This window comes from Lynx canadensis, chromosome B1, assembly GCF_007474595.2.
Source record: "Lynx canadensis isolate LIC74 chromosome B1, mLynCan4.pri.v2, whole genome shotgun sequence".
NCBI lineage: Eukaryota > Metazoa > Chordata > Mammalia > Carnivora > Felidae > Lynx > Lynx canadensis.
This window is the reverse complement of record NC_044306.2, coordinates 27,926,319-27,953,841: the sequence shown is the minus strand read 5'-3', so window position 1 is coordinate 27,953,841 and position 27,523 is coordinate 27,926,319. Positions and strand designations below refer to the sequence as shown.

General features: G+C 41.3%; 1 protein-coding gene across 7 annotated transcripts in view; it reads right to left on the bottom strand.

Annotated features, from left to right (window-relative positions):
- The window catches only part of RBPMS (RNA binding protein, mRNA processing factor), a 178,173-nt gene that overhangs the window by 39,120 nt on the left and 111,530 nt on the right, over positions 1–27,523 (bottom strand). The window lies entirely within an intron of this gene.

Sequence of the window (27,523 nt, the reverse complement as noted above, 5' to 3'; positions counted from 1 at the left end):
CATGTGTACTAAATGTAAAAAGTCCAAGGCATAAACATGTTTTCCCAAACTATTCCTGCCCCAGCCTCTAAATGGTATTTGGAGGAGGGGCGCCTGGGTGGCGCAGTCGGTTAAGCGTCCGACTTCAGCCAGGTCACGATCTCGCGGTCCGTGAGTTCGAGCCCCGCGTCGGGCTCTGGGCTGATGGCTCGGAGCCTGGAGCCTGTTTCCGATTCTGTGTCTCCCTCTCTCTCTGCCCCTCCCCTGTTCATGCTCTGTCTCTCTCTGTCCCAAAAATAAATAAACGTTGAAAAAAAAAATTTTTTTTTAAATGGTATTTGGAGGATATAAGGAAGACACAAAATAATGAGGACACCTATTGCTCATGGCATCATAGTGATTGCTATTTGAAATATTTTAAAAGTGACCTGAATGCCCAATCATCACCACCATTCTAAAGTAAGTCTTCCTTACTCAGTATCAGATGCCCAAGCACCACAATGCTGATGGCTATGGCGGAGGCTGCTAAGTGTTGCTGTGTGCCATGGTGTTTTAAACATCTCTTTCAGGGAGGCTAAAAATCCATCACTTAAATCTAGAAAGTCACATATTGCCAATTACTGTGAACTATGAAAAGCGTATAGGAACAAAGCCATCAGTAGACCCAGAACTTCCTGCCTACAGGTAACAACACTGCTAGCACACAGAAAACTCAGAAACGTGTCCTTTTCCATCTTCTCCAAAATCCTCCCTTCCTTTATTCTTGGTTTTATAATCTGGTGCGTCAGATCAAATCCTGAGTACAAAGCAAAACTTCACTTGTAGAAACATCTGTTGCTGTCTAAGAACTGCTTCTCTTCATCCCCTAGGCTTTCCGAGGTGACACGGGTTCCAGGGAGGACAATTCAACCTGACACTCTGTGACAGAAATGAACGATGTTTCCTGACAGTACTGAACCATGAGCCCATGGATGGATGAAGAAACTGGACAGTCATTACTTAAAAAATAACAAAGAGAGACTAAGCAGGGCGCCTGGGTAGCTCAGTGGGTTGAGCATTGGACTTTGGCTCAGGTCATGATCTCACAGTTGATGAGTTCGAGACCTGTGTTGGGCTCTGTGCTAACAGCTCAGAGCCTGGAGCCTGCTTTGGATTCTGTGTATGTCTCTCTCTCTGCACCCCCACCCCCGCTCATGCTCTGTCTCAAAAATATATAAACATTAAAAACAAAGACAGACTAAACTAGTTCTTAAACGCAGTTCAGGGCCAGCACGGATGAATAAAGTCCACTCTATCCAAAAATTTAGTCAGGGCTACTTTCTCTCAGATTATACCACCTCTTTGCAAAGAGTATTTTACTAATAAGTACCTACTGTGGGTCAGATGCTGGATGAATACCATCATCTTTTATTTCTCCAGCCCAAATTCGAGGCATTGATGCTGAGCCACAGAAGGACCTTATTCTCTACAAACCTGAAACGTAATTCTTACTTAATTGCATATATCCAGTGATCGCAGGGTAGGGTGGGGTGGGGAGCAGAAGTTATACTTGAGGAAAACTATGTAGAGATGGAACTCCTTATTAATTTCATAGTGCAGGCTATTAGGAAGATGTGATTTGTCATGCAGAAAGTGCTGGAAGAGCTGTAAACTTCAGGGAGTCAGCAGATGGTCACTGAAAAGAAAATTTGACAAGAGAAGAACAAATGACCTTTTTGTGTCAGAATGTGTCACATGAGGTAATTCCGGAAACGTGGTGAGTAGTGACTCAGTAAAGTCTCACCTGAAAGTCAAACCAGTGTTTCTCCTCTTTAAGGAAGTCTTTTAGTTGTAAATGTTGCTGGCTGCACAACTTTGAGCAATTTACCTAATTTCTCTGATAAAAATACAGACCATCACAAAGGTTCATCATAAAAAGTCACTGAGAACCTGAGAGGCACAGAGTAAGTGCACAGTATCATACAGTGTTTGTTAGCAAATAGCAGTGGCAGTAATCAACACGAACATAGGAAAGGAGGGGAGGACACATTCTGGGGGTGTAAATAATGTTATCTATGCAATAGGCAATCTATCCTTATTACAAGAAAATTCCTTGGTTCATCAAATTGTCTGGGGCCGTACCTGCGGGAGGAGGCAGCAGGGAGTGGTGCTTTGGAATGTGTGCCCTCAGCCACTTCTGTTTAACTCTGTTTTCTTCCTCATTCTTTTGTGCCTCGTATTTACTGTTCAGCTCATTTTACTAGGAATGAGTTGATGACCACTGGAACCTAAAGGTTTAGCTATAAGGCATTTCCTTTTTAATTTTTTAAATAACAAGTGCTCTTTTTTCAAGAGCAGAAGGTTTCTTTTAAAAAGGAGTCTCATTGTCCTTCAGCTTCTCTAAAGAAATCTCATCTGTTCAAAAGACCCACTTAACCTGGTAAGTAAAAGCAAAAGCAGCCAGGCCAAGTACCTTTGCAGACCGATCTAGACTTCCCTGACCACTCAATGCCACTGGCTGCCAGACTTCCAAGTTCCAACAGCAGCTCCAGGTGTTGATCCATCTGAGCCCTGACTGGCCAGATTTTCCCTTTTTCTCCCCATCTCTCTCTGCCTCATAAAAATCAGATTTAGCGACAATGTTTAAGAACAACATAACAAAAAGCCTACATCTTAATTGTGCAGGAGGTTAATAGTCACACTGTTGACTTTCCAGTAAGATAAACAGTGCAAACTTGGCCAGCACTAATGTATACAACCCACCCTCTCATTCCTGAAGACCGTACTCATTCTTGGGATGTGAATGACAGCAAGAGTTCACTGGGGAGAACGGAGCATCCTAACCTGTCAGAAGCACTGAAATACCAAAAGAAAACTGGAGGAGTTTAGGCTGAGCTTCTTTATTTCGGGGAGTAAGTAATTCTATGTCATGAGGATCTTGAGTCTGTGATAAACAAATTACCCTCAAACTCTAAAAGGCTGCCTGTCAGTGTTTTAAGTCTTTTTCCAGTTCTACTCTGCCATGAAACTCAGGGAGATCTGGTGTGAGGCTCAGTAGGAAGGCTGGCTGGCTCTGGCCTGACTTCTGAGCCTTGGTGGATGATCTGCATAGGAGCTAAGGGGTTCATGGGGGTGCTTCACCTCCCCAGAGCCAGAAACCAGAACATCTTAGAGTGGAAAAGACATGCCCAAGCCATCCTGGTGCCTGCAAGATCTCTGGCAAATCTAGAACTGGCAGCTGGCCAAGCATTAAGAGGATGGTCATACAAGGTTTTTAAAGAATCAAGGAGGAGAATCTTACAGTTCAAATCTAGAGGCTGGTTAAATAACTACAAAATGGCATGTATTACAGCCACCAAAAGGGATGATGTGAGAGACCTGTATTTACAAATATGGACACGTTAACAAAATACTCAGTGACAAAGTAAATAGGTTACTGAACATTATGTATAATACAATCCCATTAATAGGAAGACACACATAGAAAGAGAAAGGAAGAAAGAGAGGGAGAAAGAAAGAGACACACACACACACAGACACATAAATGCTTTGCATGAGGGATGGGCATAATGCTTTGGTATGTGGCCCTAGGTTTAAGCCAGTTATCAGCTTTGTGACCTGGGGTAAGTTAGCAACTTAAGGCCAAGTTTCTTCATCTGGGAACTATTAAAGAGGAAGAAGGGGAAGGGAGGGGGAGGAGGGAAGTACCTGTTCTCATAGGCTGTCATGAAAATTAAATGATATGTAAAAGATTTCAACAGCTCTTTGTGATAGAATACATTTAATAGTATCACTATGATTTATCTCTGGATGGTAGATTCTGTGGATAAATAGATGCTTGAGTTCTGTTTTGCTCATTATGCTTCCTGAGTTTCTACCATGACCACGTATTTTTACCACATAGTGTTTTGTTCTTGTTTCTTAAAGGCTTTGTAAAAATACAAAGAGACACAAGGACCATTTAGGGCGTGAAAAAAAGAGAACACTTATGGTTCCAATGTTACAAGAACACACTGGAAACGAAGTATGAAAACTGATTTCCTTCATGTGATAGTTGTTAAATGTCAGTAAAAGCACACAGAAGAAAAAATGTATAAACCCAGCACGAGCCATTAAAAAATCCTAACACGTTATACAACATGGGTCGATTCTGAAAATATAAAGAGAAAAAACCTAGACATTAAAGGACACATATATGGTTCTACTTAAATGAAATATCTAGAAGACACAAATTCACAGAGACAAAACCAATTAAAGACTATGGGGGAGCACAGCAGAGAGGGAACAGGGAGCCTAATGGTTAGTGTCTTCGAAGCAATGAAAAAGTTTTGGGAACAGATAGATAGTGGTAATGGCTGCAAAACATCATAGATATAATTAGTGCCACTGAACTGCACAACTCAAAATGGTTAAAATGTCAAGATTTATGTCACATACATTTTACAACAGACAAATAAGAGAGACTGATAATGTAATATAGCAAACCACACTGAACTGTGCACTTTAAATTGGTGAATTGTGGGGCGCCTGGGTGGCGCAGTTGGTTGAGCATCCGACTTGGGCTCAGGTCATGATCTCGCAGTTTGTGAGTTCGAGCCCTGCATCGGGCTCTGTGCTGACAGCTCAGAGCCTGGAGCCTGCTTTGGTTTCTATGTCTCCCCCTCTCTGTACCCCTCCCCCTGCTCACGCTCTGTGTCTGTCTCTCAACAATAAATAAATGTTAAAAAAAAATTAAATTGGTGAATTGTAAAAAATGTAAATTATTTTTTAAAATTATACTTTAATAAAGTTGTTAAAAACCCAAAACGACCTTAGGCTCTGGGACCAGAGAGACCGACCTGGCTTTTGAACCCCAGATAGGCAACTTACCAACTGTGACCCTGAACATATTTTTAAAACTCTCTGAGCCTGACCCCTCATTTGTAAAATGAGGATAATAACTGTACCTTCACAACAGACTGTTTTGAGGAGTAAGGAGATAATATAAAGAGTTTAGTCAAGTGCCCTGGGAGCACCTGGGTGGCTTATAAGTGTCTGACTTTGGCTCAGGTTTTGATCTCCTGATTTGTGAGTTCAAGTCCCGCATCAGGCTCTGCACTGACTGTGCAGATCTTCTGTCCTCCCCCCCTCTCTGCCCCTCCCGTGCTCACGTGCCTATTCTCTCTCTCAAAAATAAATACATATCAAAAAAACAGCCCTGAATGAATAGCTGCTAATTATCATAATTATTTTTTTTTATTTTTTTTTATTTTTTTGTTTTTTTCCAACGTTTTTATTTATTTTTGGGACAGAGAGAGACAGAGCATGAACGGGGGAGGGGCAGAGAGAGAGGGAGACACAGAATCGGAAACAGGCTCCAGGCTCCGAGCCGTCAGCCCAGAGCCCGACGCGGGGCTCGAACTCATGGACCGCGAGATCGTGACCTGGCTGAAGTCGGACGCTTAACCGACTGCGCCACCCAGGCGCCCCTATCATAATTATTTTTAAACTTCTCATACCCGAAGATTCCCAAGGGTCAAAGCTCTACTTATTGACTCCAGGTTTTACCAGCTCTCAGAACTACCACCATGGTAACAAGAAAGAATCCATACATACATCCTGGTTCCCCAATCGGGGACCATTAGGCAAACATACTTGCAGAAGCTCCACCATCCTCATCATACATGTCCCCATGCAATACCAGCTACCCCTCTTCACAATCAAAATCTCACAGCAAATCAGAGGAGGGTCAGAAAACACACAGAGCAATACCTTACTCCAGGGCCTGAGCACCTCAGACAACCTGTCCTAAGCACTGGAACATCTTGCACAAGGACAGTCCATCACTAGACAAGGATTAAAAAAATTACAAGTATCTTTAGGGGTGCCTGGGTGGCTCAGTCAGTTGAGCATCCGACTTTGGTTCAGGTCAGGATTTCATGGCTCATGAGTTCGAGCCCTGCCTTGGGCTCTGTGCTGACAGCTTGGAGCCTGGAGCCTACTTTGGATTCTGTGTCTCCCTCTCTCTCTCTGCCCTTAACCCCACTCATGCTGTCTGTCTGTCTCTCTCTCTCTCTCTCTCTCTCTCAAAAATAAACATTAAAAAAAATTTTTTTTTCAACATATCTTATTATCTCTCACTGTTCCCTCTCTTCCCAGAGCTAAACCTACCCTGTTCCTTTATCCTTTTCTCATAGCAACGCCTCTTTCTGATCTTTCAATCATTTGCCTCATGCTGGATCCCATCCAAGTTTTTCTTTTCTCACACAGTGCTGAGGCCCAGCATGGGACGCAGGGCTGGGAACAGTCTGGTAAGCGGGTCATAGAGCCCACAGTACATCCCGTGTGGGGCTTGGATGGTAAATTCTGAAAAGATCAGGCTGTGTGTGTAACCAGTGGCTGTAGACCAGTTGGTGGGTAATGTGACAGTAGTTTACAAACATCCCAGAGGGAAGAGAAACTGTTTGAAGAGCTGTCTCTGGGCCTTTCCTGAGAACTGATGAAAAAGACAAGCACGGAAGTTTGTTCGGAGACCTGGAGAGCTGGTGGTTGGGGTAAAGAAGAACAAATCTCATCCAGAAAGAGGCAGGAAGCCCCCCAAAAGGTGTCTCAGGCCAGCTGTGAGATCACGGCTGGGGCCAGGCTTCCGCGGTGTGGCGACTCCACACTGGCTCCCAGGGCTGTTCCTTATGTTAATTCCTCTGTCCCGGCTACAAGAACAGAATGAGAAGCCTGCCTGAGGGGCTTAAAGAAACTTATCTCAAGGTTTGTTGGAGAAGTTACTTTTCCCACACTCACTCACTCTTGAGAGGAGAATCAGGTTCAAAGGGGCAAATGGAGCTGGAAATAAATAAGAGAATAGAGGTGGGGGTAGTACTGGGCAAGTTTTTTGGGAGAATGTGTCAGAAAGACAGGCTAATGTGTCCTTTTTAGGGTGGAGCTGCACAGCACTATCTGAATCATCACCCTGGCACTTTGGGTGATGCATCTGTAATCAGTCATTTAATTTTTACAGGATGAGAAAATACCTAAAAGCCACATCTCCTTTAAAACCCACTGCTAAGTTCTTTCTGATAATTCCTCTTCTTATAAATCTCTAATAGTTCCCAATTCGTTCTGAATCAAGGACAGCATAACTGATGAGGGTTTCCATTTATACCTTCCTTCCTTCTTCTCATACCTACCACACACCATCATTTCTCTGCCACTTATCATTTCATGAACGAAGTTAATTCTTGCCACTAAATTTTAAGACTCATTCCTCCACTAGCCTGGAATGCAATTCGCCTAAATCGAGGGACAGCCATACAGCTCAGAACAGTTTCCCCAAGGCTGTGTGTGCTTAAGAGCCAACTTCGCAGTTTCCCCGCCTTCAAAGTCATTAACATAAAATCAAGCCCAAAACTCTGATCTCTGCAGAATGTCTTCACTTTAAGGACATCTTACACTCACCGACGCACCTGGGAAGCTCAGCTGGTTGAGTGTCCAACTCTGTATTTTGGCTCAGGTCATGATTCCAGGGTTGTGGGATCAAGCCTCATGTTGTGCTCATGTATAAGAACTCACTCATTCTGGAACAGTCTCATTCTTTCTGAGAACTATCCCCCAGAAATCTAGATTCTGAAGGGCTATCATATAAAAATGGGATTAGACTTGTTCCATGAGGTCCAGGGAGTAAAAATAGGTGAGTGGAAGTTTCAGGGTATACAGATTTGGGCCAGTTAGTAGCAGAACTGGAGCAGGAATTTAGCAAGTATTTATCAAACACTATGTACCTAACATTATGCAAAGCTCAGTCTTATTATTCAAGAAGCTGAGAGACTACAGAGGGAGACGGAGAGGTAACCGGAAATTTCTATACGGTGTGGCAAGGAAAAAAACACAGTTTTCTACAGCAGCTACCAGCCCAGAAGGGCAATTAATCCACCTCTGGAGAGTCAGACAAGCTTTCTAAAGGATGAGACAGCTAAGGTGACTTCTGAAGGACAAGCAGCTAATTTGCACAAAGACTGAATTTACAGCCAGGGAATGGGCACTAGGAGTGGGAAGGTCAGAGGCAGAGAGGACACAAGTGGCAGCATAGACTCCCGGCGGCGGAGTACTGCCAGAGCACAGCTGTGAGGGGACCAGTGTCTGGAGAAGAGGCTCGCGAAGGGCCTGTACAACATGCTAGGGAAAGGAGACTCTATCCAGAGGGCAGTGGAGCTCTTCTCATCACTACAGCCATCTGTGTCAATTAAAGACATCCTTTTGTCAAAAGGTCTGTTATCATAACTGATACTAATCTGGGATTTAAACCCATCAAATATTTTAGAATATCAGTACATTTTGCACAAGTGGTAAGGAACTCTTTCACAGAAGTGTATGATGGTATTCGGGAGAGGACTCAAGAGCCAGAGGCTGGGAAGCCCTAGGCAGGGTTGTGAGGACCAGCTGGAGGGGCTGTCCCCAGTGGCAGAGGTGGGAGCTCTCCGTGGGTTGGTCCTGAACTAGCAACCAAGCTGGCCTTAGGGTCTGTGCCCCATCAAACACCTTTTTCTCTATATGCCAGGATTTACCTCCACACAGTCCCCTCAAGGAGTTTCCATTCTCCTAAACTAAAATCTTGTTAACAGATCCACTTAAGGGAGTAACACAATTCTTTCTAGAAACTGGGGAAAAAAATGCTCTTCTGGTTCCACTTAATCATTTTAAGTCACTTAATGTTTCTCAAGTAGAAAGTCTCACACTTTATCTGATGGTTTGTATTATGGCTCCAGAATTTTAGATGACTTCAGAGAGGAAGCCAGTGAACTTTGAAAGGACATCATTTACATTTGTTTGCCATATCAGGTAGCACTTAAAATATATAAATGGGAAGATGTGGGCAAGAAAAACAAAAAGATTTCTAAAGTTTCCACAGGATTACTGTAGATCTTTTTATTTGTGGGGGGTGGGGGTGGGGTGGGTGGGAGGGCTAAATGGAAAAATGATTATAGGACTTACAACGTTTTAAAAAGAGTCACAGAGTTTCCTGTTTGCACATCTCTTTTGGCATTTGTTAATATCAGAGTCTAGGTCTTGGGAGAGGCCAATATATTTTAGACTTTTAAAAGTTCACTTGGACTTAAACTAGAAGTGGGAGAGGGCTAATAGCTAAATTTAGCTTCTATGCAAAGTTACTACATTCAAAACTTAGCTCAACCTTTGAGGGTAACTATTTGCCAGAAGTCAAATTAAACTGCTATTTTAGGAAAAGAACTTAAATGAAACAGGCTTGAGAAACATTTACTATACAATAAAATGGCTTTTGAAATACCTTTTAATGACAAGATTTATCAAACACATCTAGATTGAATTTCTTCATAAATATAGCTACTGATAAATGAAGAGAGAAGTGTTAGGAAAAAAAATGTTTAGGTGAATGATGGACTAAACTTGGAATGTTCCCACAGGATCCCAGCTTTGGTACTTTTTATAGTGTTAAATAAAAGGTCTTTAAAGGGCATGGATGAAGGTGCTACGAAAAAGTCTTTGTGGCAAAGTCTGAAATTAGGATTCTAAGGCCATTGATGTTTTTGGTCAGTGTATTTTGAAAAACACGTAAGATCGTGCAATGTCCTAAGTAATGATAATCAATGGTGGATCATTACAATGATCTCAGGGAATCAAAATGAGAGGAGAAACTGGGAAATATCCTGGAAGTCATTTTTGCATCTTTAAGTCTCTTAACTGAACTGTTCACTTTCTTTCTTTAATCTCTCACCTTGTCTTTATTTCTTCCCTTCTACCATTTATAAGTGGAGATGAGAAACTACCTAGGGCTGCGAAAGAGAAGGAAGCTGGTGTCCTGTACAAGATTGAGAAATGACTCCTATACTCAACTCTAACTACTCTATATGACCTTAGGGGAAACTAGGACTCTCAAGTCCCAGACACCATGTGTATAAAGTAAGAGAATTATTGTACTCCAGTACACGGCTGTTGGCTACATAAGTTGGTATAATCTTTACACGAGCTCTTTGGCAAATGTATGGGGGGTTTTTTTGTTTTTGTTTTTTTTTTAAATTTCATGAAGGGGCGCCTGAGTGGCTCAGTCAGTTAAGCGTCTGACTCTTGATTTCGGTTCAAGTCATGATCTCACGGTTCCTGAGTTGGGAGCCCTGCGTTGAGCCCTGCATCGAGGCCCCTCACTCTTGGCTTGGAGCCTGCTTGGGATTCTCTCTCTCCCTCACTTGTGGGCTCTCTCTCAAATAAATTAAAAAATAAATAAATTTCATGAAATACAATTAAAGGGAGTAAATAACTACACACAAAAAGGACTGGCAATTAACCAGCAGATGTAGGTAGAGATCTTCGACGGCTGTTACCATTACATAGGGGGAGACAACTAATCACTGTGTGCCTTCTGATGGAAGTGCATATTGCCCTCGACCCCCAATCCTAACCTGAATCTGATCAAGCCTCTGTAACTACTAACTTAAAGAAAATGCAGAAAATAGGACCATGCTAAACACCACAGAGATGCAGTGAGCATCATTCACACTGTAAGAAATTAAAGGATAAACAGTCTGGGTTCCTCAGCAAACATACTGTAAGGGGAAAAAAAAAAAAAAAGATTTTTTTTCTTTTATATGTCAATGTCAAAATGGTATAGATTTGGACCTTGATTCAATAAACTGTTAAAAACAACAAAACATCAGGCTAAGAATCTACTTTTGTATGTTTGAAATTTTCTGTAAAATTTAAAAATAAAAAATTAGGAGATTATTAAAAATGGTTAACACTGAAAGCAAGATAACAATCAACTTGTAAATGTGAACTCTCTCTTGTCTATCCTCTTGGTTATTGGTTATTCCTCCACTCACCAGAACGTAACGGACCAAGACACGGTTATGATACCACAATTTGTGTCTCTATTAAGTGTTAACACAATTTCTGGACTTTATAAGAGCCCAGGAACCAAGAAAAGAAAAAGGTATTTCTGGAGGAACCATATTCCAAATGACAATCCAAATGATGCTATGCGTAAGCCTTGAGCTTCATGCCCTCCTGGTATAGCAATGTGCCATTATGAAGCACTTAATATATTTCAAAGCACATTATCTCATTTTATTCCCACTATAGCTCAGTGAGGTCAAGCAGAACACAAATTCATCATTATTTTAAAGAGAAACCACCAGCTGTGAGGGATGCTCACGTTATTAATTTTGAGGGGGAGGGGAAAAGAGAAAACACAGAGCTACCTACCATCTTCTCCTTCAACCAAATGACAAAGAAAAAATTATCCACTGAAAATTAACTACAGTAGCCAAGGAAGGACTGCTCTTCTTACATAGACAACCAATAAAGAAAATTAGAAATAGACAAATGAGGGGCACCTAGCTGGCTCAATCGGTAGAGCATGAGACTCTTGATCTCAGGGTTGTAAGTTCGGTCCCCACTGTGGGTACAGAGGACACTTAAAAATAAAATCTTAGGGGCGCCTGGGTGGCGCAGTCGGTTAAGCATCCAACTTTAGCCAGGTCACAATCTCGCGGTCCGTGAGTTCGAGCCCCGCATCGGGCTCTGGGCTGATGGCTCAGAGCCTGGAGCCTGTTTCCGATTCTGTGTCTCCCTCTCTCTCTGCCCCTCCCCCGTTCATGCTCTGTCTCTCTCTGCCCCAAAAATAAATAAATGTTGAAAAAAAAATTAAAAAAAAAATAATAAAAAAATAAAATCTTAAAAAAAAAAAAGAGGAATAGACAAATGGAAAAATACCTCTCTCAAATTAAATGACCATTCAGTATCTGACAAGAAACTAATTTTATTAATAAACCATTAAAACGCCATGCCATTTTGCCTATCAGACAGAATGAACCCATTTATATATGATAATATCCCCAGCTGAGGGGGAGACAGGAAAATAGGCATTGTCATATAAAGTGCCTACTAAGTTTCCATCTCTGTGCTAGGCACCACACTTACTGATGCAAGCAGTCCACTCTTCACAAACATAAGATGAAAAACTCAAGTAAGTTCAGCCTCAGACTCAAGTGTGTAGCCCTTGTGGGGAAAAAGTCAGTGAAGCCAAATAGATCATAATGGAATCATAGATCCATACTGCCTTGATTCTAGAAAGGCACCCCATTTTCAGTGGTATTAAAGAGACTGCAAAGAAACAACTAAAGAGCTTATACAAAAAAAGAAAAAAATGTCAAACCCTCCCATATCACTGAGTATCTTCCCATCTATACATTTCATCCCAGGGACCAAGGTCAGGTGTTAAAACAAGCATAGGAGACATGTTCCAGGACTATTCCCATCAATGACACACAGCTACAAAACTAACATTTCACACTAATCTAAATATTTAACTTTCTGTCCCCTGAGCTTATTTTTAAGGCGTCTAGTCAAAAACACTGGTCAGTCTGTTTTATGTTTATATGCATAATTCAAAAACACTTCTTATGAAATAAATTTCTTTTTGATGAACATTCTATTATATGTCCCACCTTTCCATTTTTAGTTTAATTTAATGGGGGGAAATTATTGGGCATGTAGAACTTTTTTTCATTACTCTTCTGTTCACATATTTTTTAAAATTAAGAAGGAAATTCCCAATCCTACCTAACTACTAATAATCTCAGTGTTCTACTGCAGTTCTTAATTAAGGAATCTGAATTTAAAACAAAACAAAACAACATCAATCCATTTTCTAAAAATCTTAACCTCAACAAAGTTGTAATAGTGGCCATTCTGTAGATAGAAAAGTTGCTTTGATCCAATAGCCAAAGAAACTCATTATAATCCAAGAATGATAGGTCCTACTCAAGCATTTGGAAAACACACAAAGGTGCAATGCACCAGTCCTGAATCACCAGCCAGAAAGACTTTATCATTCGTAACGATGATGGAGATTATAAAGCCCCGCCTGAGGCGGAATTTCCTTCCTTCAAAAAGATGCTGTGATTCCCTGCCCCCATGCAGAAGTAATGAATGCAATCCACTGAAACACCCTGAAAATACAGAAACCCAGGTTCGTTAAGATACTCAAAAACAGGGAAAGTGAAAGAAAAAGAAAAGTCATACACCCCCCCCTCCCAAAACAGATAAATGGGCACCAATCCCTCATGTTCAAAACTGGCAATAAAAGGAAAGAATTAAGCATTTATTTTGCTCCTCAACTTTTTTTCTGATGAACAAACTAACTTTATTTCAGGGAAAATGAACATAATTAGGAAAATCACTCTTTTCAACCCCTAATCAAGTAACACAGTAAAGATCAACGGATAAAGCCATGAAAATGAAGTTGACAGTGACTTTTACAATGAAGGCATCATCCAATTACTACTTGAACACAGGCCCATTTTGACATCACCACAGAATGACCCAAACACTGGTTACTTCATAATGTAGTATCACATGAATGAAAGCACACAGCACCACCTAGGACTCCTTAACCAAACCTTTCAAATCTAATCAAGACTTTCAATTTGCAGTAAATAAAGGGGACACAGACACCTAAAGGAAGCAAACAGAAAAACCCAGGACTTTTTTTCTCAATATGGCTGATACTTTTTTCAACAAAACAATGGCATAAGAAAGGGGGAGGTAGGGGAACTACTCTAGATGAAAAGACCTTTAAGAGACATAACTAAATGCAACATATGGATATACTTTGAACAATTCAACTAGAAAGACTGAGGAGGAGGAGAAAGAGAGAAGGGATATAAAAAGCAAGTTGTGGTGTAATCTTGATAAAGCTTAAATATGAATGTAGATGGGTTTCTGGGGTTGATTCTCTCTACATTTGGGTATGTTGAAAACAAGAGAAATAAACAGAAATAAAACAAATCTACAAGACCCCAATCTCCTCTGTATTGTGGCCCAAAAAACAAGTTTCTTCTGTAAAGTAGCCAAGGAGACACGAGAAGGGTCCTAAGAGAAGGGTCCTAAGCTGTAGGTGATTCAAGTCACCAGGGAATGTTTTCATCAGTTCTGTTATGCAAACACGCACACCCCTGTACTTAAGTCACAGGGTAATGAGACTTTTTAATAAAGGTTTTCCTTTCCAAGTAAATTCAGCCTCCTAGGTGAGGAACAATAGGCATGCAGAACCATCACAGAATCTTTCTCTGCCCATGAGGAAAGGAAAAAAACAAACCAAAACAGCATTCCACTTACTCTCTGCAGGCTTTTCTCCATCTGTCAAATAGAGACAATACTGCCTTACAGTTTTTATGAAGGATTAGCACTAATATGTGTATGTGCCTGTAATTGGCCCCTGGCAGTGGCTCAAGTAAACGACAGCTTATAAAAAATCACTTGTAGTCAGTTACCTACAACCTCAAGATCCTGAAATCTGCAACCATGTGGGCACAGAAGATGAAACTGCCCAGCCCAACACATTTATTTCAGCTTTGTGAGACTATGACCAGAGGACCCATCCAGTAAACCTGTGCCTGGAATTCTAACCTACAGAATCGGTGAGACAACAGATGTCATTTTAACCCTCACCCCCAATCCAGCCTCCTTTATCAGCTTGCTTAGTCCATAAATGCTTATCAGAGATGACTAAAGCACTGTGCTGGTGTGATGTGTTCTGTGAAGGAATAAAACGCCTGAAAGGGTCCCGTGCTGTTCTTCTGGTATCTACGGACGCCCTGGATTCGGCACCACCTTCCAATCCGGCGTGGTCACCCTCTATTTCCTTCTGCGCATCTCTCCAGCCTCACTAGACCACAAGCTCTTCTTTGATCCTTTCCTTCCTACACTTTCCCACAAGCCGCCCCCTCAAGTCTGTAGATCACTTCTGCATATTCTCTGCTTACTGAAATGTTTCTCACCTTCAGATACTAGGTCTAGAAACCTCCAGGAGATCTTTTCCCATTCTCCCTAATTACCAGCATTATCATCTGCACACAGCATTATCTACGATTTCACTTTAGCACCTGCTCTGCCTTCTACCGCAGTCATCTACAGGCTGGTTTCCCCTGCGAAAGTGTAAAACGCCTCAAGAACAGAGCTGTACCTCACTCAGCTTTTTATCTCTCACCTCCCCTCAAATGTTTGCTAAACTCAAGTGAGAAAACTTAACCGGGAACTCAGCATACTTTCCTGCACAGAGCTGTTAATGTTTGACCAGGTTGATCTCCTCGACCTCGAGACAGATATTTAATTAATTAACGTTCCTTCACCCTCAGCCACTAATTAGATTATTCCGTTCAAACCAAGATGGTGCTTCTGGCTCCAACTCCACCGTTTCTCTGGACAGCTAAAACCCTAGCAGCTAATGAAGAGGAGGATGATGAAGAACCCGTATTTGCACCAGCTACACGCATTACACCAGGAGCTTGAGATTTTCAGTTCACTTAACTCTCCAAGCAACCAGCACTTTTGCTAGGCTTTTCCCCAAGGAAAAGAGCCTTGATTACCTGATATTCTATTGTTACAAATCAGCTATATATTTACTGATATGTAAAATGAGGCCTAGAGCAGAGAATGAAAACAGGCATCAGAGCAGCATGTAATAATATATAATCCTACTCAAATATAAAGATGTGTATCTTTGTATGGTTATTCATCACAAACATTAAAACGGTTATCTCTGGATGGGGGTGGGGATAATTTTCTGCATTCAGTTATAAAATACAGATATTACATGACAAAGATGTTATACTATTAGAAAACCAGTGACTTTCAAGATGCCTCAAACCTCTGTATTTAAAAGTATAGCTCATTTGTAAAATTGTATGTTAAAAAATACAAAGTAAATACAACAGAATTTAATAGCATGTGTCTTTAGGTTTAGGAACTTAAAAACATTAATCCCCCCCCCCCCTTTAATCTTTTCCAAGGTTCTTCGGTGAACCTGTATTACATCAGGTAATGGGGGTGTGGTGGGGGTGATTAAATAGTTTGGAAAGGTACTCAGTCCAGATCCATTCCCCCAAGGAAGTTCTCCCAGAATGAATGGGAAACATATTATCCAGCTCTTAAAACCACCACATATGCAGCTATTCTTGGGAGGGTCTCTAGAGAGTAAGTGGCATAAATAGAAGCCCCTAGTCAAATGGGAGGCTGGCATGTGAGCCTGCAGACCTCCAGGCACTGGAGGGGCACTGTTTTCCTCCAGTCTAGCTCTGCAGGGCTTATGCTGCTGCAAACTTTTTTTTTTTTTTTTTTAATCAATCAACATTTAGCACTTGCTGTGGTTTTTTTTTTTTTTCCTTTAAAGTTTACTTATTTTGAGAGAGAGAAGGGGAGGGTAAGAGAGGGAGAAAGAGAGGGGTTGAACAGGGGAGGGAGAGAGAGGGAGAGAGAGTCACAGAGAGAATGAATTCTAAGCAGCCTCCACACACTGTCAGTGCAGAGCCTGATGTGGGGCTCAGTCTCATGAACCTCGAGACGTGAGATCATGACCTGTGTTGAAATCGAGGGTTGGAAACTTAACCAACTGAGTCACCCGGGTCCCCAGCTGCTGCAAACTTAATCACCTGCCCCGAATCTGTAATAGCTATCTGGTAAATGCAGGTTTCCATGCCCCCAAACTATGGTTCTATCATATTAAAAATTAAAACTTAAATTTTAAAAACATTTATCGACTCATTTAAAAAACCAAGCCCATTACATACTAAGATAATATGTTTTACTAAAAACAACTACATATACCAAAACAAGTAAGGATAAAACTTCAACATCTGGTGCGACAGAAGACAACTTATCATCTGCTTACTATTCTTATTATCTGCTTTTAATTCAATCTATTGCAATCTATTGCAATGTACTGATTGTAGTATATGAAAAAGAAAACATAGCCTCACCAGTGAAATCAGTGATTATTAATGAAATTCTTTTAATAAAACGAGTTGACATTTGGAAGATCAGTATAATTCAGTGACCCAGTATTTTCCAAAAGATCAATGTGTCATCATAAAATCATGCATGAAATGGAATTTAACAACATAAAAAGCTCATGGATAAAGTTTGATTCCACAATGCAACAAATCTTTTGGTGTAATATAAACAAGGAATATCCACAATTACCTGTAAAAGATATTGAAATACTTCTTCCTTCACAAGCTACCTATCTCTGGGAGGCCATATTTTTAAATGAATTAAAATTTTTTTTAATCTCAAATTTCTTTAAAAAATAATTTTAATGTTTTATTTATTTTTGAGAGAGACAGAGACAGAGTATGAGAGGGGGAGGGGCAGAGAGAAAGGGAGACAGAATCCAGAGCAGGCTCCAGGCTCTGAGCAAGCTGTCAGCACAGAGCATGATGCAGGGCTTGAACTCAGAAAACTCAAGATCATGACCTGAGCCAAAGTCAGGCGCTTAACTGACTAAGCCACTCAGGAGCCCCTAAAAAAATTTTTTTTGAGAGAGTAACCAGGCAGCAAGCAAGCACAAGTAGGGGAGAGGGTCAAAGGGAGGGAGTGGAGGGTAGGGGTGGGGGAGGGGGAGGGGGGAATCCCAAGCAGGCTCCACACTCAGTGCAGAACCAGACGAAGAGCCTGGAATCATGACCTGAGCTGAAATCAAGAGTCAGATGCTCAACCCACTGAGCCAGGCACCCATTTTAATTTTTAATATGTACCTCCCCATTTTGTCAAAAATACTGTCAAGAGACGTGTAATCAAGAATGGAGATGGAATAAAAATATTTTTTACTTCTTCATCAAGGACATTCTTAGATTAAACTGGTTTCTTTTTTTAAATAAAGCATGGGACAGTACAGAATACAATGATGACTAGTGCAGTTTGGTGCCACTGTCTTGACATGTACTAAGGTGCCAGTAATTACGCCCACTGCTACAACAGGGAGAAAAACAAACCACTCTCGTGAAAATAGTTTAGACTTCGGGGACTCCTTGAAAGGGTCTTGGAGACCAACCTGGGGTTGGCAGAAAAATACTTTGAGAACTGCTATACAAGAAAAGGCACCTCTTTCTTTAAGGATTTACAAGTGTGTGAAAAGGCAGAAGGGAAGAAAGAAACAGGGAGACTGAATCAAACTTTAACTGAGAAATGCTCTCTTTTTAATGAGTGAGGAGAGTACACGGCCTTAAAAGAATTAAGTCTATGTTAGCTGTTCCTTCTGGAATGTCCCACTAAATTAACTCCTTTATTCTTTCATTTCTCTGCAGATATAATGAATAATTTGAGTTTACAAAACATGAAAGTTGGGGCAGTTATTTGCATTATAAAAGAATCCTGTGATTTCCAAGGAGATTTGACTTCCTGAGTTCTTAAGGCCTTTGTTTATAGCTAATCAATGATTAAACAAGAAACAAAGCATAATGTTAACAGCCATTGCTAATCAAAGATAGGCTACTCATTAAATTGTATCATAAATAAATTGGATCAGATTTGCTGATCTACACAGTGCTGCAATAACTCACCTCCCACATAAAACAAGATATATATGGAAACCATTCTTATCACATCCATTATCTAATATTACTTTAATATTGTTAAACTTAGTTATTAAAATTTACACACATTAAGCAAAAACTAGGAATGTGTGCAGGTTTGAGATGACAGAGGCAGAGACGGGCTGTAAACACTGGTGTGGTGTTGTGAATTTGGTTTTTTTAACGCAAACAGTATTTTTGTTTTGTCAGAGTGGGACATAAGTGGAAATAAGCATTAATTAGGATATCTTGGTTTCTAAGAGTATTTTGCTGTCCTCACTGACTGCAGTTTTGTTTCATGTTTTTATTTTTCAGAATGTCCAGGGGCCTAAGCACCTGGTGCCCTCACACATATCCTGAGTGCCAAATCCATGTCCTGCCTGATTCTTGACAATGGGCCTTTCTCTGTGATGTGAGAATCGGGCCCACAAATACCTGGCGTTACTGGGGGTGAGAGGCTCAGCGGGTCAATCATTATAAAGTCTCAATACCCAGAATGGAAATCATTGGCATGTTTCTGTGAACATCACTTCTGGTAGCTTCAAACTGTTCAAGCTGTCAAACAACAAGGACAGAATCCCTAGACACTCCCACTGTGGAGTTGCTTTGTAGGGAACGGGGGGGGGGGGGGGGGGGCGGGGGGGGCACATGATCCAAGTAAGCACAATCCTGCAAGCTCACCTTCCATACTTTGATGTCCTGGTCTCCTTTCCACCGGGAAGCCAGCTGCCTCCTGTCTCCTCCTGGTGTCCATCTCCTTGCCCCTCTCCTATATCGCTTCCCAATGGCTCTGACTGCCCAAAGACTCCCCATTACTGCTCTTGTCCACAACTTCCGCATCACATCCGGGCTCCCCCTCCCATCAAAACCCTTATCAGCAAGGACAGAGGTAAGAAAAATGGGTGAAAGAATAATCTGTGGTCTCACCACCACCAATTTCTTTTCCCAAAACTTAGTGAAAGTGGGGTGGAGGTCTGGGGAGGAGGGAAGCTTCCTTCCTAGCAGCACCACCTCCCCAGCAGGGTATTTCCTAGTGGCATTTCAAGGCATATTAAGAAAGAATTCAGGCAAGGGCCCTCCTCACCACCACTGAATTTCTTCCTCTATGTTAAGACATTTTATGGTGTCCTTCCATTCCTGTCTCCCCAGTGCAGCTTCCAACAGCTTAAGGAAGGAAAGTGTCTTCCTTAAAACATGAGGCTGCCATGCTCAACAATCTCCATTCTCTCCCCACCAATTATTTAGAAAAAATTTCTCGCCAGGGGGCGCCTGGGTGGCTCAGTTGGTTAAACCGGTGACTTCAGCTCAGGTCATAATCTTGCAGTCTGTGGGTTCGAGCCCCGCATTGGGCTCTTTGCTAGCAGCTCAGAGCCTGGAGCCTGCTTCTGATTCTATGTCTCCCTCTCTCCCTGCCCCTCCCCTGCTTGCTCTCTGTCCCTCTCTCTCTCAAATGATAAACATTTTTTAAATGAAAGAAAAAATTTCTCGCCAGGCACTGAAGACCTTCACCACCACCTCCACACCTTCAACATGAAAAGCCCTTAAAAATAATGCTTTTGGTACACAGTCCTGGATGGAAAACTGGTCACAAGTAAGTAAGAAATGAGGACACTGGGATTATATGCTGTAACCAAACAAAACCAGAAAACCTGACACACCATTTTTTATACATATATGCATAAAATGTATGTAGAAACGTATACAACATAACGTTAACAGTGGTTATTCCTGGATGGTAGGGAAACATGTATTTTTAACCTTTTACATTTCATTTATGGTTTCCTTCTCTAACAATAAAATGAATCAGGCATGGTCATTTTACAAAATGAAACTTAACTATTATTTTATAAAGAGAAGAATTAAGAAAAAAAATATATTGGGGCTTATTTCTCAAATGCAGAAGAGCCCAGACTGTGATCATGTGGTTAACATACCTGTCCCCAACTCAAATCTTTTATCTCCCTAAATAACAGACCCAATATCCAGTTAAACAACTCCTCCTGTTTCTGTGTTATTTTTATTTTCAAACAATTGCAGGACTAGGTCTCTCAAACCCTTCCTTTATGTCAGGAGCAGGCAAGATTTTCAATCTCCTTGAAAAGTAATATTGAAGGGGTGCCTGGGTGGCTCAATTGGTCAAGCGTCTGATTCTCAATTCTGACCCAGGTTATGATTTCACAGTTCGTGAGTCTGAGCCCCACATCAGGCTCCATGCCGATGGTGCAGAGCCTGCTTACGATTTTCTCTGCCCCTTCAGCACTCACTGTCTCTCAAAATAAACTCAAAAAAGAAAAAGTAATAGTGAAAAATTTTCTGCAGATTGCTCATCAATCAGCCTTTTGGGACTTTACAAACAGGGATAACGTAGAGATCATGGAGTCTGCTTAACTAAATTGGTGAGTATTTATGCTGTTTTCATACTATCATGATTCCAAGAGCAGTGTACAGATGAAGTCTAAGGATCTGAAACTATCAATGTAAAACAGAGCTGTAGTATTGCCTCTTGCCATTCATGCTCATTTCCATTTCCATCTGAATGATGGGAAACACTTAAGTAAACTGCCTGCATATCCTCCAGTATAAATCAAAGAAGTCAAATACCCTCCTCTTTGCTGGTGATGCCATTATTCATTGAATTGAAATACTTAAACTGTTGAAAGGAGTCACTCTTATTCTGAAATAACTCAGAATGAAGTACACCAAAACTAAATAAAAACCCTACGGTTCAATTTGGTCAACTACGTCAGAAAACATTTTACAGTTAATGCATCCTGATCATCAAAATCTGATGCTTTATAGAATTATACAGAAGCCTGACTTTCACTGAGCAGTGACCTGCCCTGAAATTGAAATCTCCTTAGATGCAGGCATCTGGGGTCTCTAATAAGATCATATTTAGGAGCACCTGGGTGGCTTCGTTAGTTGAGCATCTGACTCTTGATTTTGGCTCAGGTCATGATCCCAGGGTCTTGGGATCAGACCCTGTGTTGGACACTGAGCTGAGTGTGGAGCCTGCTTAAGATTCATATTCTTTCTCTCTCCCCGCCCCCCACCTCCCTCACTCTAAATTTAAGAGATTAAAAAAAAAAAAAAATCATCTTTAAAGGCTTAAATGAGTTTAAAGCACCCCTAAGGAATACCTTAAAAACAACTCAAGCCAAAGCTCCTGGTGGGCTATAAGTTAGGAGTGTGACACAGTGAGGCCTAAAATGAGCTGTGAGACTCCGGGCCAGTTACTCGACTTCCTTAGGTGGAAAAGAGGTATTTTGGCCACACTGTTCTGAAGGATTAGAATAGTAGGTCAGTAAATGGCTGCTTGCTTTCTTCCCTATCCATTTAATAAGAGGCTGCAGATCATTCCGTCAACAACCTGAATTCCAGCAGCAGGCTGCGCTCACCTGGGACACCAGGCCTTCCGCCAAGGTCTCCCACCACTCCTCCTGCTCTAATTCTAGCGAGGGATCTGTGTCACTATGAACTAGTACCCTACAGCAACGGCAACACAGAGGCTGTGGCAAAGGATTGTGAGAGCCCAGATATTATTTTTGGCCCTACAGGCCATTTAATCTCCCTGGGCATCAGAATTTTACCTTAAAGGTAAAAGGGGAAGTTGAAGGATTCTGAAATTCAAAAACTGGATAGAGATACTATACACCAAAATGTTAATGGTAGTTATCTCCAGTGGACCTGGATGACTTTTATTTTCTTCTTTATATTTTCCTGGACTGCTGGAATTTCTTTTCCTCTGAGAAGCAGAGGAAACCAAAACTTTCCTCTTATCAGAGTAAACTGGAACTATTTGTTTGTTTTTATGAAATATAAAACACAAAAATCTAAGGAAGTTTTTTTTTTTTAATTAATTTATTTTGAGAGATGCAGAGACAGAGTAGGGGAGGGGCACAGACAGGGAGAGAATCTCAAGCAGGCTCCTCGGTGTCAGGGTGGAGTCCAATGCAGTGATTGAACCCATAAAACCGTGAGATCACGATCTGACCCCGAAACCAAGAGTCAGACGCTTAACAGACTGAGACACCCAATGCCCCTACGGAAGTTGCTTTTCATAGCAAAACAGTCTTGCCCTTATCCCCACAGAACACCTGCAACTTTGTCTTTGCCTTCCCTCTCTCTGAACGGCTTGATTAGGTCTTCCTCAGGCCTAGTCACTGGCTTTCTAAATGACCCCACTTGTGGAGAGCAGTGTGGGATACATAGCACCTTGTACTTGGAGGCACCTGCATATTTTCAGAGCAGAGCTGGGAACTGGACAGCACTTCTTTTTTTTAAAAACAATTTTATTTTTTAACGTTTTATTTATTTTTGAGACAGAGAGACAGAGCATGAACGCGGCAGGGGCAGAGAGAGAGGGAGACACAGAATCGGAAGCAGGCTCCAGGCTCTGTGAGCCATCAGCCCAGAGCCCGACGCGGGGCTCGAACTCACGGACCGCGAGATCGTGACCTGAGCCGAAGTCGGACGCCCAACCGACTGAGCCACCCAGCGCCCCTGTACAGCACTTTCAAACAGCACATGCTGTGTATGCTGCCTTGGAAAATGCAGGTACCCTGGCTCAGTTCCATGGGCACATGGAGCTTCAGATCAAGCCCCGGATGGCCCCATCCCACAGAGGCGAAAATTAACAGATTTTAGGCTTGTGGAGTGTTGTCCCCAGAAGCAGAAGGGCACTTGCTAGGCATTTTAGAAGTTTTCTGAACTTTCCTAGGATCTTTTCAGACATGAAACAGAAAATTCACTTCCACACAGCCAGGGTCAGTATTGGATAAGTGGGAAATTCCAGTGGTATGGCAGAAATCAAGGAAGTGGTCTGATTATTCACCAAGGGATTATGTGCTTACCAGGTATTTAACAAGAGTATCAGTTCAATAGAGCATTTTTCTTTTTTTTTGGTGGGGAGGGGGGGTGTGGAGGAGAGGGAAACAGAGGAGTGAGCGGTAGAATTTAACTTTACAATTCCTTGCTCTGCTGGGGATTCTCAAATCTGTGCATCAGAATCACCCAAAGAGTTTTTAAAAATGCAGAGCATAAGTCCTAGACCAGACCCAGAATCAGAATCAGAATCCCTGGGGCTGGACTATGGGAATCTGAATTATTGCAAAGTTCTAGAGCCTTTTGAAACTTACTCCCTAAAATTAAAGTTGAATGGGTAAAATCTGAGCAAATGCTCTGTACGTATTGGCTGCCTCCACCTTTAAAGCCACTATGATAATACGGTATGCCACAAGCAGTGCAAACAGACCAAGAGCATGGAGTCAACTATATTCCTATGTATTGTGACAAAACTTATCAAAATAGAATTTAAATATGTGCATTTTATTGTTTCCCTGTCATGCCTCAATAACACATTAATTTTTTAAAGTTCCAAATGAAAAAGCACAAAATAAAAAATCTGTAGCATCTTGATTTTACATGTATTCCTAGGTGCTAGATGCAGAGTATACAAATGCAGAAAAACTACAGTCTCAACTATGAGGAACAGAAGGCACAACATAGATGTTCTTACACGCACATATTAAACAGTCACGGAGTAGTCACTCTTGTGAATGGGGCCCTCTCATGTTAATTAATCCTCACAACCCTATGGGTAGGTATAACTATTACTGCCATTTTAGAGATGACACAACAGAGAGAGGTTAAGTAACTAGACCAAAGGTACAAAACTAAAAAGTAACAGGTCAGAATTTAAATCCAGGCTCTATCACTTGATGTGCTAGCCTGTTCGAGCTGCCATAACACAATACCACAGACTGGGTGGTATGGCTTTTCTCACAGTTCTAGAGACTACGAATTCTAAGACTAAGGTGGGGACACGTTTGGCTTCTCCTGAGGCCTCTGTAACTTGGCTTGCAGATGGCCTCTTACTATGCCCTCACCGGCCTTTCCTCTGTGTGGACACATCCCCAGCGTCTCTTTTTCTTCAAGGAACCCAGTCATATCGAATTAGGGCCCACCCTAATGGCCGCATTTAATCATGTCTTTAAAGACTTTATCTCCAAATACACTTGCATCTAGAGCCACTGAGGGTTGGAGTTTCAACATAGGAATTTTGGCAGAACGCAATTCAACCCATAATGCCTGATGACGGTGTAACCTCAAGATTACTGGATCTCCCTAAGGCCTGTTTCTTCAAGTGTCCAATAGTGCTAATGAGAATCCAAGGAGATAATTCATGTGAAATGCTTAGCAGTGTCTGGCACATCATTTTACAGATGAGAACAAAACTCAAGAGACGGTGATTTGCCCTGTTTTCGGCTCTAAAGTGGAGTTCTTACCCTATAGAACCCTACTTTCCTGTACAAGCAAATGCATAATCCAGCAGAATTTTATATAATTTATAAAATTTTTGTATCTCTTACTTCTTGCTTTCTCATGGTACTTTTCTTACTTTATTATAAACAAGGGAATAAGTTAAAACTTCATTAGGGAATTATTTCGTTAGTAAAGTATACTACACTTTCCTGGAACCGTATAGGACTTTCATTCATTGTCTCTCCTAATTTACAAAGACAGTTAGCTATAGTCACAGTGATGATACCTCAGAAGATCAATATTTACTTTTAACTATTAAGAAAGAAAAGCAACTCAATGCTTTTCTTAAAAAAATTAAGATTGTACTTTATGTTTGCCTGGTACTCTACATATTATATCCATTTAATCCTCAACACAATCTTAGGATCTTGTTTTATTGAGCTCTCCTAACAAGCACGTGAGGAAGGTATTATTCCCATTTTATAGCTGAGGGAACAGGAGGAGGTTTTTCTTTAAGGTCACAGAGCTTCACAATGACAGGCAGAACCAGAACTCTTACTGACATCTTTGAGTCTAAGACCAAGGTTCTCTATTTCAGGCCACTATCTGCCTTGGCAAGTGCAGTAGCTAGTTTTCTCATTTCCCATGCTCTACACAAACAGAGCAGGTGCTCAGCAAATAAGGCAGTCTGATTTGGGGCAATCTAGACTAAGCTGTAAAAAATCTTTGACGTCCTTTATATGGGCCAAGTTTCCTGACAACTTTGACCACCACCAATCCCTTGGACTAATAGCTCTTTTAAGGAACCAACCAGTCTCCTTCTTCCCCAATATTTAGCACACTGAGTGCTCATTAAAGTTCAACAGGTATCTGAGAGATGAGAGTTCAAGCAAACTGTTGTGTAATTGAATCTTGCACATTCTTCCTTTAGTGATGACAAAGGGCACTTTTCAGCCACAACTACATAAAAACATCAACAAAAAGAAACATTAAAAACCTCTCTGTTGGGGCACCTGGATGACTCGGTTAAGCGTCTGACTCTTGATTTCAGCTCAGGTCATGATCTCATGCTTCATGAGCTTGAGCCCCAGGTCGAGCTCCACGCTGACAGTGCAAAACCTTCTTGGGATTCTCTCTTGCGCCCGCCTGCCCACCCTCCCTCCCTCCCTCCCTCCCTCTCCCTCTCCCTCTCTCTCTCAAAATAAATAAACAAACAAACAAAAAAACCTCTCTCACAGTCTATAACAGAGAAGCCTCCAGGGTTTTTCCAGGCCCGCAATTCAAAGATTCCACTGCAGTCTACTCCTAACAGTGGTTGAACTGACCACCACACCGTGAACACCAATTACAGGCACAGTGCAATTGGAATCACCAGTGAAGAACCACACCATGGTGTTTTTAGTCTACAGCATGCTCTCAGGGAAAACAATTTGGCATATGTGACAGGGAAGTTCACGATTCCCAGAGGGAATTGCAATGGATGATAAGGTCAATCTGAGTCAGAGTGGAATTGCTGTTCATCAAGGCCCCTATGCTGTAAAAGGGAGCTATATTAAGAGGTATCATGACAACTTTTTTTTTCTCAAGAATATACTGGTGTGTGGATTTTTTTTTTTTTTTTTAGCTTCAAGTTTGTTTTGCCATGGCAGCCCAGGCAAGTTTTGCCTGTGCCATGGAAACTATCTGACCACTTCTGAGCTGTTCTGGATACAGGGAAGGGAGGTGGGCAGAGCTGGCCAGAGTGGTGTCCTAAACTCTGCTTCAAACTCTCTTTCAACTTCAGAGACTTGTGGATGTCCACTTTTTCACCTCTGTTGCTTCTGTGTACCCTGTCGTGAACTATCACTTCCCTGGCTACCAATTTCACAGAGCTTTTATAAGCAGATTAAAAAAAACCCTGAGGTCCCAGAACAAAAGCATTCAATGAAGGATTGAAAGGATAAGTATTGCCAGCATTACATTTGCTGTCTGAATTCATCTTTTCAAAGCACTCTTAGATCTGAGGCAGCAAATTTACTAGAAAACTAAAGAGATATTCCAGGTTTCCTCTTCTAAATCAAGGTATCTCACAAATACTTTTTCCTGACATCTAAAGAGAGAAGAAATCTCAGAGGGAAATGAAGAGGCATACAAATAGAAAACTCTATAAATGGCCAAACTAAAATACTAATCTATCCACTTATAACTGCAATTAACATTTATTAAATACATGCAATATACAAAAGGTACTGAACTAAATGCTGTAAGGACACAGAATCATTTAAGAAATGTCTGCTCATCTTCCTGTAGTGCATCTGTACCATAAGATGAAACTTGTTTAGAAAAGGTTTCAGGTTTCCCTAGGACATGGAAGAACAAAACTTTTTCTCTATTATGACTTCTGGCCTCACAGAAAAATTTTAGAACACACTAGGGGGAGAAAACTCTTACCTGTTAGTTTCCACTGACAAGCGGCAGCATTCTCAAGAGTTACATGGCTACAGAATGACTATAACTTCCATAATAACCTAATTAAATCTGACACACACATGACATGGGGGGGAGAAGGAAACTCACGTGCCCTTCAATTTCAGTAAGAAAATTTGAAAGGTACCGACAAGGAAAGCAGGAGGAAGATCAAGATCATGTGGTTTGGAAAGAAGATCAAGAACGATAGGGCAAAAATATTCCAAATAACAGCAAGTCACTTGGGATTGCTTGAATGCCCTGCCATATTAAATCACATACGGCTACAAAATGAAAGGAAAAGTTAAGGCCTATCTCACGCCTCACTTATGCTACTGATTGAGTTTGAGAAAGAAAATTAAGACAATCTTTTCAAGTTACTCAATCAAAGGCAAAACTGTAGGCTGGCCATTTAAGGGAATAAGCTCATTAGGTGGGGTAAAACACTTGTTTAGCAATTAGTGTCTTTACCCAATTAATTTACAACAGGAAGCCCTAAA